The sequence below is a fragment of the Syzygium oleosum genome, unplaced genomic scaffold (genome assembly GCF_021117445.2).
Source record: "Syzygium oleosum isolate NSW1041296 unplaced genomic scaffold, Sole_v2.1 Sole_v2.04, whole genome shotgun sequence".
In the NCBI taxonomy this organism is placed as follows: domain Eukaryota; kingdom Viridiplantae; phylum Streptophyta; class Magnoliopsida; order Myrtales; family Myrtaceae; genus Syzygium; species Syzygium oleosum.
In genome coordinates, this window is record NW_026607488.1 from 10,848,521 (window position 1) to 10,868,177 (window position 19,657).

Consider the following 19,657-nt stretch of genomic DNA (forward strand, 5'->3'; position numbering starts at 1 on the left):
GCAAGGCAACGATTCTGTACCCGGAAACTGATTCTACTCAGAAATGATTTTTTTTTATTCCGTACCCGGAAAAAATTTGTAAGTATTTGAAGGCGCTTGGTAACTGTCCAAAATTTTTAATCTTAGAATAGAAAAGGAGCAGAAATGTGTTCAATAACTATACAAAATTTCTTTTTATTAATAATATTTTAAATTTTTTAATATTTCTTTCTTTTTTTTTTCTTTTTTTTCTTTCTTTCCCTTCCTTTCTTTGGTCATGGCCGGTCGACCGCACCGGCGATCAGCCACAGGCTAGGGCCGATGAGGGCGTCGCGGTCCTCACCACCCGCCACGCAGATCACGACGGCGATGTTGGCCTCGCCTTGGCTGGGCAAGGTTCGACCTCACCCAGATCTAGCGAGGCCGACCTCACCGTCGCAACCCATCTCCCTCGCCTAGGTTGATACGACGAGGTTGGCCTCGCCATGGTTGGGCGAGACCTCGCCGTTGGTGCTGCGAGCCGCCCTCACCCAGGCATTGAGGGGGACCCTCGCCGGCCATCGGCGAGGGCCGCGACGCCCTCGCTGGCCCTAGCCTGTGGTCGGTGGCCGTCGGCAGGCGAAGAACAACAAACTAAGTGGAAGAAGAAAACCAAGAAGAATCAGAAATGGAAAAATTGTTTCCAGAATCAATAAGTTACTTTGTTTTGCTTTTTGATTCTGTTCCAAAACTGATTCGGGAAACAATTTTTTTCAAATTTGTGCCCGGACACTAAAATTTTAACAAACGGATTTCTTTTTCCAAACTGATTCTGAGAACAAAAGAACAGAAATTTTCACTATTTAGTAACTTGCCAAACGGGCCGTAAGTATCCAAGCTCTTGACATAATCTGGCTCTGATTTCCAAGTGAGAGAATACCATTTTTTTATTCCCAAAAAGCTGTTAGAAATGGGATAACAATGTATTGCTAGCAACCTTAGCTCCTTCAGGATTCTTGTAGTTTGACAAGATTGATCTGCTAAACATGTCATCTCTTAATAGCTAGATGTGGAGTGGGTGTTCGTCAAGAAATAGTAAATTTGTCATGCGCATTTCAATATGATTGTTTGGGACAGGAGACAGGGATAGTTCCCCCGCCCCAAATCCAATATTGCAATTGATGCCATTTTCTTTTCAAGCATGGCGTGAAGTGGATTCTTAGGATATATCTACAAATTTCTAAAATTTCATCTTACGATGTGTAGAAATTGTTCCAAACATGACTTCACAGATGATTGTGAATTAGTCCTTATGTATTATTTCATCATTCTAACATATAGGAATGGCAAGTGCATTGGATACATTATGCGGTCAGTCCTATGGAGTTAAGCATTACTACATGCTCATTATCCACATGCAGAGGGCCATAATTGTTCCCCTATTAGCTAGCATTCTGTCAGTGATCATGTCAGCCAACGCAGGCAAAATTCTTATCTTCTTCAAGCAAGATCCGGATATACCGATGGAGGCAGGGACATATGCCCGCTTCATGATCCCTAGCATTTGTGCATATGCGCTCCTTCAACGCCGTGTCAGGTTCCCGCAGACACTGAACAATGTCGTCCCAATGATGTTTAGTTCAGCAATTAGTATGGCTCCATTTCTTTCACGAAAATAGATGATTTTGAAAATATTTTCCAAACAATAATTGCTTATATCGCTTACAAAATTGAACGAACAAAAAATATTTTCAACATCCATGAAAATGTTAAATTTTTGTCGATGTGAAAACATATCTCATTGGTTAATTATTTCAAGCAATATAAGAAATCATTTTTTGAAAAATATTTTCTAAATCATTTATTTTCTGCGAAACAAAGGGAGCCAACATTACTGCACATTTTCATATGCCGATGGTTTCTGGTGTTCAAGTCCGGACTCAGAAACGAAGGCACTACTTTGGTGAATACTATCTCGTACTAGATAAATGGGTTGTTACTGGCATTATATGTCAGGATTTCACCATCTCGTAACTTGGTTAAAGTTTTGTCGATATGAAAACATATCTCATTGGCTAATTATTTCAAGCGATATAAGAAATAATTTTTTTGAATATAATTTCCAAATCATTTATTTTCTGCAAAATAAAGGAAGCCTACATTGATGCACATTTTCTGATGTCGGTGGTTTCTGGTGTTCAAGTCCGGACTCGGAAATGAAGGCACTGCTTTGGCGAATACTATCTCGTACCAGATAAATGGGCTGTTACTGGCATCATATGTCAGGATTTCATCGTCTTGTAACTTGGACTGGTTTCTCGAAGGAGGCCTTTCATGGGATTCCCAGCCTTCTCAAGCTTTATGCTTCTCCTAGTTCAGTTTTGCTTAACAAAGGACGCTAAGGAATTCACGAAAATTGATTTTAGTGATATCATTCATCTGATTCATCAGCGGGCTATAGTTATGATAGTTAAATAAAAACATTAGCTCGACACAAACATGAAAAGGTATCATTGTTAATCTAGATTATGCGCCTTACATTCTTTTACCTTGATCTTGGGAAACTGTTTTTTGAAATTCTATGGCTCGAATCTCTAGTATTCTCTTATGTATTACTTTTTTTTTGGCTAAAATCTCTTATGTATTACTTGTGTTTACTATTTAGGCGGAATTCCGTCACCCATTATTACTAAAAAATTTAAATAAACCTCGAAAAAGAAGAAAGGGGGGAAAGCGAAAAAGAATTGGTTGTAGAAATAGAAACAATTTTCAAAATGAAGTGGACTGAACAGGAACAAGAGGGATTCACCGATGAAGATCCTTCTCCTTCCCTTTCTTCGAAAGAAAAGGCCATAAAAATCGAAGAAAGGGAAGAGATCTGAGTGAATGGAAAGGAAAAAACAAGGGATGAATTCAACTTTCAAGAGACATTCTATAAAAATAGCCATGCTTATAAAACTTCTTGTATGGATGGGAATAAAACTAAAGAGAATTCGAAGTTAGAAATATTTAAAGAAGATCCATTTTTGTTATGGTTTGAAAAACTTAAGAAAGATAAAGATATCTATTAATCATTAAACAGAATAAGAATTTATTTTTTTTTGTTAAAAAAATGGAACTTATAAAAAAATTCAAATTAAAAAAATACAAAAAGAATAAATTAATAAAAATATTAATACAAACAATAAATATAATTAGAGATAAGAAGACATGCGACCGGCGCCAATATATTTGATACCTTCTCTGAAAAGGAAACTTGTGAGACCAAAACCATTCGTAATTCCATCAATTACTCGCCTATCAAAAAAATGAATTAGTTCAGCTAGTCCTCTTATACCCTAAATTAAGGATATTGTATAAAAAGCATCAACGTAACCACAATTATCTCAATCATATATCACATTTATAATTTTGTCCCCTAAAATTCTATTAGGACCTCTTTTAGAAAACAAATTGAGTAAGCTCAAATTTTGTAAAGATGAATAAATAGGCTTATATAAAAAAGACACTATAAATATTTTGGAAAAACCTATACTAACGAAAAACTTGCATTCGTCACATATTCATACCAATCCACATAATTATTTGAATTCTTATGTAAAAGGTTTATAGACAGATTTAACAATTTGCATAATATCCAAATGAATTCTTTCTTGATTAAAAGGAAAGGGAATTTCTACAACTCTAGCAAACGAAGTAAATAGCACTAATATAACCATGAAAAATAGCATAGTATTGTCTGATTCATGAGGATAAGACAAAGTATTTTTAGTTCCGGAATGAGTGATAATAATGAAAGGGTGCATCTTGTTTTTTCCATTACCACCAATTGGATATGTCTTATTCCAAAAAGAAAAAAAAAGAAGTCCTTTCATTATTATTCATTGTTAATGAACTTAATAGACGAAAAAAAAAATTGTTTTTGGTACCTTTTTTCCCCGTAAAGATATTGAACAGTAGGAACTACAATTTTGAGCACTGTAATTTTGAAAATGAACATTGAAATGTCCCTCAAAAGTAAGTAAATAGATCTGAATTATATAAAATGCAATTAATCTTGCTGTAGAACAACAATTATTACGAAGATAGGTTAATACAACAAACTATCATTAAGAATTTCATCTTTGAACAAAAACATGCACGGGGATGGGGGGGGGGGGGGGGGGTGGCGAAGAATACCACAAGAGAAAGTGTACCTACAAAAAAAGCCGGTTGTGTAATTGGTACATGCTTTTTTAAACCTCCCATAAGAACCATTTTCTGACTTTTATTTGGAAAATATCCATCAATAGCTTCCATTGAATATATAATAGATCCGAATCCTAAAAACAACTGCTGTCAATGTCACACTCCGAAACCTACCAAGATGGGGAATGACACGGCCGTCCTTTCGCCCAAAGGACGCAACCTCAAACCACCCAAGAGTCCTAATGACATCGCTCTCGTTCTATTGGCTGGTAAACAAAAAACCTGAAAGGTTGGGAAAAGAGGGGGGTGAGCAACCACAGCTCAGTAAGCAGTGCGTATCTCTTTTAAGCAGATCGAGCAACCACTATGCATGTATACATAAAGCCATACCAAAATTTCAGAAACCAAACTCAAGATATCAAATACATATCAATTCAAATACGATTTGTTTCATTTCATCAAAGCTTTGTAGAAGTCCCAAATACACATTTAAATCCATCGTCACAATTCAAACTATCAATGGTCAAGTCCATTGATCAATCTCTATAAAAACCACGTCAATGGTCCATTTCATTGACTAATTTCAAATCACACATAACACGTTGATGGTTCATCCATCAACCAATCTCATGCTCGTCATCAAACTATGGTCAAGTTTAACGCCGTGACAAAGTCGACCAAGTTTACCCCTCTTAGCAAGGTTTACCACCTATTATAAGCCGGCGGTTCGGCCCAGAAGGATATCCTGATAGTATGCATACTCCCCCCTCAACGGGTTCTCAACATAGTAGTACGAGCAGCAGCAACTTATAATTCAATCCAGAAATCCATAATAAACACCAATAAATCCAATAATCCACAATACATTTCACAAACCAATCATACAAACTTTCGTAACTCAGCTCATCCAATAGAAATACTTTTTCGTAAAGCATTTCTCGTATCATTTCATAAACCGGATTCATAAATCAATAAGTATAACCTTTTGTAACGTTTTTCATAAAACGATTCTTAAATCATCTTTGAACTCATTTCATAAACCAGTTCACAAAGTGACACATATATATCGTTTCACAATACCTCTCATAAAATCATTCTTAAACCATCCTCAAATATTAAAAGGTAGCAATTGCCCGATCCAGGCTTTTATGCAACATACATGCTTTAATAACTCATACGATACTCAAATCATTATCACTTTCAAAATATGAGTTTATAAACTCAAAGAAGAGATAACACTACTCACCTGGAATCCCCAAAAATCACACCACGGCTCTCACTCGAACCGAAGATCTCGTAATCTTATCAATTAAACGAGAATCGACGTCAACACCAAGTAAAACACCATTTCACTAACGACTAGACTAAACTAAGCTTAGACGCTAACCAAAACGACTCAAACACGCCCACAAAGTGCTCCTCCAAAGCGATTATCCAAATCGTCCGCAACGCGAAACTTGATTGCGCCATAACTTTTTTCACCGAACCCCGTTTCAAGCGGGCTTATAGTCAATAGAAAGACCATTCATAGCACTACAATAACCCCAACTTGGCCATCTCAAAATTGAGCCGAAAACCGACGAAAATTGGCCTAAGAGCCTCTGGTCGCGCACTGTTCACCTTGCGCGGCCAACTTCAAAAATTCATATCCAGTACACCGTAAGTCCAATTCAGGTTCCGTAAAATCTCACGGCTCCATGGCACCCTAAACTATCAATTCTATATATATGCGCAGCTCAACGACTCAAAAATCGGACTTCGTAGCTCTAATTTCTCAAAATACCGAATTTAAACCCTAAATCGGAAAACTTTTCCGATCGGACGAACGAGGGGCGCGAGTACGTACCGGGCGTTGCTAATCGAAGTCGAATCGGCTTGGCGAGATCCCCGCGGCGCAAAACCCTCTTTTCTTTTCTCTTCTTCTTCTTCTTCCTTCTCTTTTCCTCTCATTCTCTCTTTCCCTTTTCCCGGTGAGGGCTCTCGGTCTGCTCTCTCTTCCTTTTTAAGGAGCAGAGCGTGCCCCTTTCTTTTCTCTTTCATTTCTATTCCTTTGACTTTTCAACCTTTTGCTTTTCTTTTCTTTTCTTTTCTTTTTTTTTTATCCAAATGTTACAGTCAATGCAAGAATCTTGAAATACCAATCTCTATCGAAGCTTGTCGTAACTTTTCTCATAATTCTTATGTGAAATGCGTTGAAAATTATACAGGAATTACGATAAAATGAACTTGGATATGACGCATAACAATGTAAGATCGATTCACGAGTATTTATCATTCTTAGTTAGGTAAATTTGGTTCATTTAAATAAAATATTATATGATTGAAGAAAGATCCGTTAGAAACTAACTATAACATTCAAGAACATATTTAAGAGACTTTCCTTTTATTCATTTTTTCAGAAATTATAAACTCATGGTGCATTTGTTTGAGGTAAAGTGTTTTCTCAGAATTAGTTTTAAAAACTTTCATCTGTTTGATTCGCCGAAAGTGATTAGTCAACCAAACACTTTCCGGTCAAGAATGGAAGTGAATTCCTAAATTTAAGAAGGTGAAAACACTTTCCAGTCCAATTGCATCACCCCATCTTTTCTTTCTTTTCCTTTTCTTCCTTTTTCTTTTCTTTCTTTTGTGTTTTTTTTTCTTTTCCTACTTCCTCCTCCGATGGTTGCTAGGGCCTCGGCGAAGGCCGGTGACTGGTCACAGGTGCTGGCCGACCTCGCCGCGGCGAGGTTGAGGTCACCCAAGGCCAACCAAGTCGGCCGACCCGTTGGCCTGCCGTGGCTGTTGCCAAGGCCGGTGACCGGCGGAGGAGCAAGAAGGATAAGAAAAAAGATAATAAAATAAAATAAAAATAAATTTTTAAAAAAATTGATTTTTTTTTGCCTAAGATAAAGTCATGAGATTGAAATCCTTTTATAAACGATATCCAAATATCAGAAAACATTTTCAGTCACATATCACCAAACAAAGAAAAACTAATTATTTTCTTGAAAAATGATTTCCCGAAAAGTATTTTCCTTTATCATGAAGTTTTTCGCAAAACAAACGCACCCTTAATAAGAGATAGATGTTTAAGCATAATACAATAGATAAGCTAATGATTATTGTCAAATGTGTTGATACCTCAATTTTGGCTAGTTCATTTAGTCATTTATTGCATGAGAAAATTAGAGATTGATCCTAAACAAAAATACCATTTGCATAGATCACATTCGCATCTCATTCAGACCATGCATTGCACATGCCAATCTCTTGGCCTCTCCATGACGTTACCACAGACTATCGCACATGGGATCACCTCCTATAGATAGCCAGCCATCGCATGCTCATGAATTCAAAAGATGAAGATAACACTTGTGGCCGTAAATCTTGGTGTGGTGAGAACAAAAGGGATAGAGCAAATCTGATGGGGAACATTCGCTCAAGGATCCAAGTGGTTATCTCAAGTGAGTTTGATTTGAATCAAAATAAACCAAGATTGATCCAGGCCAAGAACTGATCGCAGGTTTGACATTTGAAAATAACGCAAAAGGAGATTTTTGGATCGGAACTTCTCTTTTGAAAGAAATCGGTTACCAAAGGTGAGTGGACTTTGGATTAAGGAACCAGGGAAATCTCGCATGTTGGCTCGTATGGTGTTACAAGAAGATAGAATTCGATGGGCTTTCAATTTTTGAAGGATGAACTCATCTCCACAGCCACCTTTATTTGTTATGATGGGATTCTTGAAGATCGCAATTTTCTTTTCAAATTTCACTCGAATCCTTAGCCCCGTGGTTCTTGAGAAGAGGAAGAAATTTGGCGAGATGGGTTTTTGAGAGTTCACGCTTTTAGGAGAAGTGCACACGGCCAGGGTCTTGACCGCGCCACTTCAAGAGATGGGCGAGCGTACATTCTTTCCTCGTCGATTCAAGTTTTGGACAATAGTACGAAGGCGCCTTGACCCGACGTTCGATCGTTTGCGACCAGCTTCCGATTGGTTCACCAATTTCCTCTGTTTTGTCAGAATTAAGGCAATCGAATTGTCGATCGATGTTTGTATTCATCTTCCGCAACATGACCAGGTGATTCTTGGTAATTGCTCTCTGGCAATATGCTTCTCTCCGCTGTCATCGCTGCTCTTATGTTTATGAATAGGATTGGGATGGGATCATCACCAAGCTTGTCACCACTATCACTGTTGCTGTGAACGTGTGTTTTTGGGTGAGCTCAAGTGCCGAGCTCGCCCTCCTCCGCGTCACCCAGGTCATCGGTGGTGCGCCGAACAAGCTATCCAAGAGGTAGGTCATTGTTCTCACTTGATTTTTACGATTTGGAGGTCTTGGTTAGAGCTTTATATTTTTTGTAGATGGTAATATTAGATTTGGGATGATTATCAGCTTTGGTTATGCGGGTTGAAAGATAGTCATGCACTCAACGTCAACCAACTTGCACCAAGAAAGGACTGTAATCCCGTAAGCACTGACCATGAACAAGATTGCTATAGCTTCCAAAAAGAGGTCACGCTGCCATATATCTTGTTCTTTAATAAACAATGTGACCAGATAATGTTACATGGGCATTAATATGATATGATGTTGTCTGCTTGTTAAAGTGGTTATATAGGTCAATCATCTTAGTATTAATCTCGCACTTATTCGAATGCCATTCATCGTCAGTATCGAGATAGATTGCTGAGTGATGACCATATTCAAATCTGTACTACCTACTGAGATCTAAAGAACTGGAACCAGTTTGTTTCAATGGGACAAAGTACTGGCTAGAAGCTAGAACAAGATTGAACCAACCGAGATGATAAGAGAGACCAGTGTCACGGGGAAGTCAACATATCTAGTGAAGAGACCCAATCTGTTGGGTCTCTAGCCAAAGCTTCATTCCTGCTGATTCGTCTTTCTGCCATGTCCGTTGTGTAATGTCTTCGTCCTTCTTTCAGACAAAGATCTCCAGTTCCTGCCATGGCAAAGCTCTCTCTATATCGCGCCTTTTAGCTCCATGATTTCAGCTTTTGATCAATCTTAATTTTGGTTCCATTCAGTCCAAGCTTCTTCATCGAACAACCGGATTACTGCAACATAATTACAGCTGGGTTCTCTCTCATTCTCTGACTCTCATTTTTCTATTCACTCAATAGCATTGATCCTCGGTCCTTTCCTGAACTGGCAGAGGCTTCTTCACCGATCTTCCTTCTTTATCGCCCCCCGCCCCCCTAACACCGAAAGCCATGGCTGATTGACACCGCTCGCTGCTCCGGAGCCTCGCTGATTGTGCCTCTGTTTTACTTTGTTTTCTTATCAGAGACTTTGAAGAGCTCGGCTCCTGCTCGTTTGTTCTTCGCCAATGCCGATCACCAGCAACGATGCCTCCAAGACATGAGCTACTTAGTTCGATCATCCTTTGAAATCAAAATCTGCATATCCAAGATAAGTACCTCTCTGTACTCTTTTCTTGGAGAAACAAAGATGAGAAGTCTTAACTATTGGTTCCCTGAAGATCATCTGCCATTGAGTTCCTGTTTGTGATTTGAACATGTTTCATTACATATGTGATGAATGCAATATGGATTATGGCTTTAATGAGTTCCCTGGTTGATGAAGATTTTTTATGATGTTAAGATTTTGAAGCCAGAACAACGATAAACAGAGCTAGATGAATGATGAACAAAGCAAAGAATTGATCATGTCTCTGTTGGATGTTGGAAAGAAAGAATAAATGAAAGAGGCAAAGGGAAACCAAGCGAAGTATGAGTTCATGTTCTGAGGGTGCTGTCCCAAGAAAGAGATTGAAAGATAGAAAATAATTAAAAAAAGTAAAAAATATTAAAAAATGAAACTAATAAATCATAAAATAGGAATAAAAGGGGAAAAAGAAAATAAACAATAAAAACAATATATATATATATATATATATATATATATGTTCGTGTGTATATGTATATAAATAAGTGCAAGCCTTAGTTAGGTGGTTGCATCTTAGGTTGTAGGGTTAATTCAATTTCCTTTTAGCTTGGGCTCATTTGTTTAGGGAGATATTTTCTTTGAATTTTTTAAACAAGTTCGAAATTTTGATAGTGTTTTTTTCAGATAAAATAAATATAAATAAAAAATGTAGAAAAAATAAATAAAATTGAAAAGATAATGATCGCATTGCATTAGTATTAGATTTGCATTAAAGGATTAGTTCATATACATGGTTTTCCTTTTTTTAGATTTCATTAGTAATAGATTCCTTTTTAGAGATTAGAATTAGAATTAGGCTTTGGATTCCGGTCGATTTTAGCTCACAAAGGTTGCTCTCCCGGCGCTTAAGAATGAGGCCTTGTAATGTTCTTTAATCGATATTGCATTGGGTTACTTTATTGTACCTTACCTTTTATTCGCTCTTCCTTATTATTGTTGATCTATTTGTTGTGATTGCTTTTATATATTTTTTGTAGTGTGATTCATTTTCTTAGTCAAATGGTTAGATTACAGTCTAAGACCATAATAAACACACAAAAAAAAATTTGCATGGACATTTTGTGGGACAAAAACTTTAGGACTCATAATTGGACAAAGACCGCATGACACACTTATTAACAATTAAACAAGTTAGGTAGTAAAAGGACATTAGTTGAATAATTAGCACAATCAAGTCCCCCAAGTAAAAAAATTTCGGTTGCCTAAGAAGTGAGGTATTCTCTCATATCTCATTTGGTTTCTAGCTAACCTCAATGGGCTAATGAATGGTAATGCACAGCACATTTATGGCACATGCGCAATAGAAATTTTGGCGAGGCCAAGGAAAGGAGTGTGGCCGAAATGCAGAGTGGGGCTGAGCTTAAATGGGTGAAACAAAAATGTCCCAATCTCTTTATCATAAACTTCTTATTCAGAAAGAAATTGAATTTCCTAAGAAATTTTTGTCTCCTTTTTCTCATTGAAAATGCATCATTATAATTCTTTTTTGTCCTCATCCACATTAGCAAAGATTACTAATTTCATATTGTGTATAAATACTCTAAATACCTAACAAAGCGATCCATTTTTACCAGATACCCACTGTCTTATAATTATTTTCCTAACTGTCACTCGCAACTTCCTCCATCCCGTCATCGTGGACCCCATTGTTCGTTTGCAGCTCTATCTCCCTCGCCGCAGACCTCCACTTGGTGTATTTACCAAAAAACTGACCCATCTCCTCCCACATCTGCCCCTACGTTTCTGACATTATCACGTAGAAGAACAACTACACAATGCTCGCAATCACTGTGAACAAGAAGAAGGCCCCGTCTATGGCAATCACCTTATAAATCGATAATAACGTCATTGATAACACTCCACTCACCACCCAGTTCAAGGCAACGTCGATTGCATATCCCTGCGCGTGCAGTCTCAGTGAGAAGATCTCCAAATTACACACCAATATGATTGGCCCCATCCTAATCGAGAAGAAGATCGCGCGGGACAACACTAAGGTGATGCAAATGGCCACTGCTCACATAAGCTTCGTGTGGCCGTGGTTGATGATGGTGAGGCATATTCCGAGAGAGGCGAGCAAGAAGATCGTTGCACCAACGCTACTTCTCAGCAACAGTCGACTCCCCACCTGGTGGAGGTAGAAGATTGCAATGAGGATAATCATTGTCTTTACAAAGCCTACTACAATGATTTTATCGTGAGGAGTTTTTTGTCGAAGGAGGTAATGCTGGCCTTCTCGAAAATACGAGCGCTGTAAAGGACGACGGCATCTATGCCATTGGCATTTTAGAAGAATTGGTTACCAACAATGTAGACAAGGATGTGGCGGATGGATGGGGTAGGGTGGAGGAGGAGCTCCCGCCATACACTCTCCTCGGTGCTTTGTTTGGTGACCTTGATGACGTCGTCATTGCACTCGTCAAGTGTTTTAACAAAGGGACATTTCTACGAACTCTAGAAAGACAGATTGAGGAGTTTTCATAAATGACGCATTAACAAAATCCTTGAGGAGTGCAATGACAACATTGTCAATGTCACCAAGCGGAGCATTGGGGACGGCTTGTGGTGGGATCTCATCCTCCACTTGACCCTGTTTGTCCGCCACATCCTTATTTACGTCGTTAGAATCCACTTCTTTCCGTAGGCTCTTGGTATCGATGCTGTCATTCTCTACGGCGCTTGCATTTTCGAGAAGGCCGACATGACCTCCTACGACAAAAAGCTCATTACGCCATTGCAGTTGGCTTCGAAAAGACAGTGCTCTTCCTCATTGCCACCTTTCTCGACATAGGTCAGGCGGTAGCTATTGTTGCTAAATAGTGTCGACGGGATGATCTTCTCACTCGCCTCCCTCATAATGTGCCTCAACATCAGCAACCATAGCCACATGAAACTGTTATGGGCGGTGGCCATATGTATTGCATCGGTGTTGTACTACGTAGCATTCTTCTCCATTAGGATGGGACCGATGGGTGTACAGCTCAGAGATCTTTCCGCAAAGACTACGTGCGCAACACTGCAGAGTCGACATGGCTGTGAACGGGATGGTGAGTGGAGTATTATTAATGATGTTCTTATCACTATACAAGGCAATCACCATCAATGGGGCCTTCTTCTTTTTTGTGGCAAGCACGAGCATCACGTGGGAGTTTTTCTACACGATGATGTGGTAAATACAGGGGCAGACGCTGGAGGAGATGGAACAGTTTTTCGGTAAATAGACCAAGTGTAGTTCTGTGGCAAGAGAGATGGAGATTAAAAGGATTAATGAAGTAGACAGCAACATGACGTAGACAGCGACGATGGGCAATTAGGTAAATGATTATAAGGTTGGGGTATGTTGTAGAAAACAATTAACTTTGCGAGAGAATTTAAAGTAATTATACTTGGTATGAAATAAAAGATTTACAATAATTGGATTTTCAAAGAAAAAACAGAAAATGCGCACGGCAATGCATGGCACACTTGCGCCACATGTGCGACACGAGGAAATTTAGTGGAGGCCAAGGAAAAGAGAGCGTGGCCCAACTACATGGTGGGGCTGGGCACAAACGGGTGAAACAAAAAAGAAATCAAGTGAGTTACTTGATTGCAGATCGAACTTTAAAAGCTTAATATTTGTTTTTAGTGATATAACTGGAAAGTTCAACTTATGCATTGACCTCTTTCAAGTAAAGGCAAAGTTCAGCGAGCAACAAAAGATGGAGAACTTTCTCAGGCAACACGTCAACATCGACAATTACCGTGTGAGTGATATTCTATCTACGAGGATGTTGATCTTCCAGTTCAAGCGAAACAAAAAGGAATGCTAATTTTCCAATCATAATTGTGAAAGGGAAACAAGGTTTGTCTCATTTGGTGGGATCTTCCGGTTGTGTCTGGTTCCCTTTATTTGCATGTAACACCTCAGAAGCTCTCACGCAGATAAAGAGACACCAAAAAGAAATCTAACTCGACAAAACTCTGCCTAATTGTACTTCACCAAGCATGTGAGAAGATAAAATTAACCGTCAGAGAAAGAAAGTTATGTTGTCAACTAGATCATTTCTGCTGAGAGAATCTCTATGACATCTAAAGCTATTGCCCTGTTTTTTCGCTCTACTTCGTTCACTCTGCCCAAAAGTACAGAAGAACCAATCAAATGGATGTTGAAGAACAGAAAGAGCATTTGGAATCACCCCTGTTAGCAGTTTTCCAGGAGAAGAAGGCGTCCACATCAGGGAATGGATTCAAGAAAGAAGAGATTTTCTTGGAAATGAAGCAACAACTGTCATTGGCCGGGCCATTGGTATTGATGAACGTGATGATATATTGTTTGCAGGTGATCTCGGTGACGATTCTGGATCATCTTGGAGTGCTGGCACTTTCCGGTGCTTCGATGGCCACGTCCTTCGCTTCTGTGATTGGCTTTAGCATGTTGGTAAGATACCACAATGCTTCCTGTTTTAATCTTGAGATAAACCAAGAGACAAAAGATTTTAAGAATCTGAAAGTAGCATCATACTATGTCACTTCTATGAAAGTTGTCTTCCAGGATGTTATTTATCTTGAAAGATGTATTGTGCCACTTCTATTAGTGACATGATTATAGGAGTTCTTTTTCCTGTTGAATAAACGGAGTCTAGCAATTGTTGGATCAATTAAGACCGCGTGCACTCTGGCTTTCCAATTACCATGAACAGAATGCTTGTCTATTAACCTTAGCTCCTTTTCAGATTATTGCAGTTTGACAAAGATTGATCTACTGGACATGTTATCTCTCAATAAGCTCAGTGCACCAAATGTGTCATTTTCTCCCCGCTAGCTAGGTTTAGCAATGCCGAGAATGGAAACTCAATGTCGGTGTTTGTCACAAATTAGGACATTCCTTAACTACACTTAAAAAAGATTATTGGGGGCCCCAGTCCGAAAATAAAATAGATAAAACAATTTTTTTGTTCAGGATCTTGCACTGGATATAGGTTGAGTAAACTATGGCAATACACTCGTGATGCTCCAAGCAAGGCCTCATTTGGGTTCCTAGGATATAGTGACAAACTTCTTCAGTTTCATTTTATGACATCTAAGAATTGCTCCAAACACCATCTTATAGATGCTTCGTCCAAAACAGATAGGAATGGCAAGTGCATTGAATACATTTTGGGGTCAGTCTTATGGAGCCAATCAATACCACATGCTTGGTATCCACAAGCAGAGGGCCACGATCGTTCTCCTATTAGATTTGGTCGTTTGAAATGATGGTCTTATTATCAGGATTTCTTCCCAACCCAATACTCATCCTGATAATTAGGAGGGAAGAAGGAGAATGACTCAAATCTCATATCTGTTCAAGTCAAAACCGACCTGTACTACAACTGTTTTGATGCTACAACTTACATTTTTTTCAGGCAATGCAAGACGATGTGGATGGCAAAAGATTGGAGCTTTCATCGATTTGGGTGCCTACTATTTGTAGGGTATTCCGGTCGCCATATTCCTAGCTTTTGTTTGTCACATTGGTGGAAAGGTAAATCACGGTTACCCTACCATTCTACTGCAATTCGTCCTTTGCTTTTATCATAACTAGGAGTCGGTCCAATATTATTTTTCTTCTTACTGAGCTGCAGGGCCTCTGGACCAGGATTATAGTTGCACTCTTTGCGCAAGCATTGTTACTTGTGGTCGTAATAGGAAGTACCGACTGGAAGAAAGAGGTAATTTATAGTGAATTGATAAATCGAAGGTTTTCACTATTTAAAATCTGACTCGATCTGTGGTCGGTACTTGACGTTTGGCATCGTTGCAGGCAAACAGAGTACTTAGAGCTGGGAGTCCTGCCACTGGATTGTTATCAAAAGGGAATGGTGAAGAAATATCGCCGTTGGAATCGGATGGTAGAGTACAGACCCTCCGGTTCCTGGTGTTGAAACCTAGAGCGAATTGATGAAATAAGATGTACTTATCCCTCTGGATCTCATGCTGCCGCCCATGAGGAAAGCCTCATGTGGAACCCCGACCTTACTTGTGTTTAGGATTTAGGAAGAGTTTGGTGCACAGTCCACCGCTTGTGTTTTCCTTAGCATAATTTTGTTCTTGACATCCTAGACTTGTGGGGAGTACCCGCGTCGGCGGATCGTACTTTGTTTTCTTTATTCTTGATCAATTAGTAGGACATGAATACGTCCCCTGCAACAGCTACTAGAGACCATCTCAAAGTTGAGCTGTTCTTCTCCGATCTATTAACTGAAGTTTGACATAAATAAGTCTCTAGGAAGTATCAAGACACTGTGACCAGTTGGAACTTCTCCTCTTTGGTGTTTGCGAGAATAATCCTCTCTCACTCTCTGGGCGAACTTTTAGGCATCAGACTACTTCCCTCGTCCAGGACCACCTCCGAAGTTGGGTCAAAGATCCGCTATACATGCGAGATTAGAAGCTAAAAAAAATTGCTTTCTCACAAGTCACAATTGAATCTCGAGAAGTTACAACAAGCATCGAATCCTTGCGCTTAAGGCAGAATTCTCCATGATCAATCCATCAGATCAATTGTTGCTGATCACTTGGCCATTGGGTTACATAACAAGAATTGGTGTTGATGTTGACCTACTTGTTATATCAATCAGAAATAATTTACCATCACGTAAGTAATATTGCAAAAGTTAAAACTCTTTAATCAGCTAATTTGTTGATTATCGTGTTCATTTTGATTATAGAAGAATTTCACTAGTTTTGGAGGTGAAGTTGAGGGTCGTGACTCATAAAAAACTTTCAACTTTAAGAGAGTTGAATCTCTAATTGTTCAAATGATTGATCTCACGCAACTTAAAGTTTTTAAATGATCTAGTTTGTTTATAATTGTGGTCGTCTTGATTATGGAAGAACTTCATATGTTTAGAGGTGAACCTGTAGGCCAAAATTCATTTTAAAAGAAACAGACTTCAATTTTTTTTTTTATGTTACCAACACTTTCATGGACTTACGAGCACGGAAAATGATTTTGATTATATATGCGCGGAGCAGCAGAATTGTCTATTAAATTGCATGCAAGTGAGGATGTGCAGAAATTGGAATTGTTGATTGAATATCTGGGCTTAATTTTCAAACGACAAGTCACAAAACTTTAATTCAACTTTCATCAAGTCACTTACCAGCAATTCAAGTTTCTGTCCAGTTAGATTTTCAATGGACCACTGATCCAGAATTAGATAGATCAACTGGATTGAAACCAAAATTAAAATTATGTGACCTAATTGATAAAACTGGAAATTCAAGTGAAACGTTTTAATACAAAGGCAAAAGTTAAGTGATCACAAAAGATACTTTCTCTGGTGAATTTTTAAGCCACACATCAGTATCCGATGGCCATTGACTATGGAATGGATGATAATATTCAATTTATTTCCACCCGTCAAAGAATGTTTATTTCATAATTCAAGCAAAACAAGAGGCAGTGTGTACTTTCCAATCAAACTAGTTGAAAAGAAGGATAAGCCATTCCTTTCACTGACTGAGTCACGGCAATCAAAGAATTTAGCATTGAAAGCAGGATCACACCAAGTCTTTAAGTATCCAAGCTCTTGATATAATCTGGCTCTTATTTCCAAGTGAGAGAATACCATTTTTTTATTCCCAAAAAGCCGTTAGAAAACGGGATAACAATTTATTGCTAGTAACCTTAGCTCCTTCAGGATTCTTGCAGTTGGACAAGATTGATCTGCTAAATATGTGTGACATTCCGAATTTCGGCCCATAGTTGGAATTTATAAAACGTGTAATTCGTCAGTGTGCTTATAGTAAAATCTCGCCCGGGAACTGATCACTCTCGGTTATTGTTTTAAAATTGAGATTTCGCTAGAATCGCGCTCGATCGAATTTGGCCGTTATTTAGACCCCGAACTTGATAGTCGATTTTCGGGAGTTTCAGGACGAAATAAATTGGACGGTGTCAATATTATCGTAGCCAGCGTTGAGATTGTCAGGAATAATGGAAAAATGGGAGTTTTTGACCGGGTGCGAATTTGGACTAGTAGACCTCCCTCGATATAGTTTGATTTAATTAATTCGGCCTTTGTCCCTTTTTATATGCGAGGCTTATTTTGGACAGGTAGATCGCTTTCGATTTTGAATTTGGGTCATCGGATCGCATTTAATATTTGATTGAAGTTAAATTTTTTATTGTTTTCTCTCTCTCTCTCTCTCTCTCTCTCTCTCTCCCCGGTCACCTCCCCCTGCGCACGTCTATCCCTTCTCCCCTGTGTCAGACCCATCCCTTCTCCTTCTCTCTCTTCCTTTTTCTTTTTCTTCTTGCTTCTTTCTTCTTCTTCTTCCTCCTCCTTCGCCGCTCGATCGTTTCTGCTTCTGCTCGCACCAGCCGACGCCGACCGAGCTCGCCTCCAGCCCCGTCGCCGTCGCTGCCGTCACCGCCGCTCGTCGCCCGCGACCGCCGCTCGTCGGCCTTGTCCGCCTGTCGCCGGCCCTGTCCACGCTGCACGCGAGCAGCAGCTTGCCGCTGCGTCCGCCGTGGTCCGGCGTTGCCCAGCCGTCCGCCGGCCTGTCCTCCGTCGCCCGGCCACCCGAGACGCCGCCGTGCCACCTCCGGCCGCCGCGCGACCCCTCTCCCCTTGTTTCTCTCTTCCCCGACGCCTTCCCCAGTTTCGGCTCCCAGCTTCGCCGCCGCCGCGTGCCGTCGTTCCGGCCGCCGCCGCTCGGCCTCCGCCACCCAGTCTCTCCCCTCAGCCACCTCCGCCGACCTGCCGCTTCCCCCCTTGGCCGCCACCACCTTTCTTCCTCTGTTTTTCTTCCTCCCCGACGCCTCCCCTGTTTTGGGCTCTCCCCGGCGCCGCCTCGACCAGCAGCCGCGCGCGCCGCACGGCCGCCGTCGCTGCGCCCGTCTACCACCACCTAGCCCCGGCGACCCCGCCCGCCCGCCCGAGAGTGCCCCGAGCCGTGGCCGAGCCCGCGCCCTTGCTCGTACGGTTCGGCCCGGGGGGAGGGGCGTCACTGTTCATTCCGGGGTACTGTTCATCGGGGGCCCGTTCGTTCATTCCGAGTCTGTTCATCCGAGGCCCATTACTGTTCATTCCGAACACTGTTCATAAGGACCAGTTACTGTTCATTCGGCACTGTTCATCCGGCCCTTTTTTGAGCCCGTGCGGGTTTTTCCCGAGCCAAATTGAAGTAAGTGACTTCCTAAACCCTACCTAGTACTTTGGGTATTTTATGACTTGTCTCGGGTTTAGAACGGTTAGAGCGTGATTTAATTTAATTATATTATGATATGATTGTGCTAATTGGATTGGATAAAATGATTTGCATGATTTGGGTGATCGTACGTGGCCGACTTGAACGTCGGGTTTGTGGATTGACGTGGCGAATTGTGAATTGGATTGAGTTGTGAATATGGATGATTTAATGCAATTGGCGTGAAATTGATTGAATTGAATGGCGTGTGCATGCCTGTCGATTATAAGCCCGGATTGATCGGAGGGCTACGGACTTGGGACGTGTTGACGGCGGTCCGTGTGAAGGCATGAATGGCCGGTGTGCCAAATGGATGCGGGCTTGAGACGTGTTGACGGTGGCCCGTTAGAGGTGTGTTGGACCGGGACGTATTTACGTCGGTCATTGGAAATTGAGCCCGGATTGATCGGAGGGCTACGGACTTGGGACGTGTTGACGGCGGTCCGTGTGAAAGCATGAATGGCCGGTGTGCCAAGTGGGCCTGAGGCGCAGTGGCGCGGGCAGTGAGAATGGACCTGAGGCGCAGTGGCGCGGGTCGTGAGAAAGATGTTCGGCCACGCATGCGAATTGAGTGTGATTGAATTGGCTGGTTGAGCGTGTGATTGAATTGGCTGGTTGAATTAGTTAGATTGATTGAGTGCAAGTGTGGTTGGTGTTTGAGCGGTTGTGATGTGCTATTTAATTACTATTATTGTATTATCACGTTGTGACTAACGTGTAGAGTTGGCATGGGCTTGATGACGAGGTAAGTACAATGATGCGAATTTTATATATTATGGGGTAGATTGCATGTGCGACTTGTCTGGGTACGCATTGGCCTACGTGGGGTATAGGGG

General features: G+C 40.5%; 1 pseudogene; it reads left to right on the forward strand.

Moving 5' to 3' along the window:
- The window catches only part of LOC115663690 (protein DETOXIFICATION 16-like), a 42,684-nt pseudogene that overhangs the window by 4,183 nt on the left and 18,844 nt on the right, over positions 1-19,657 (forward strand).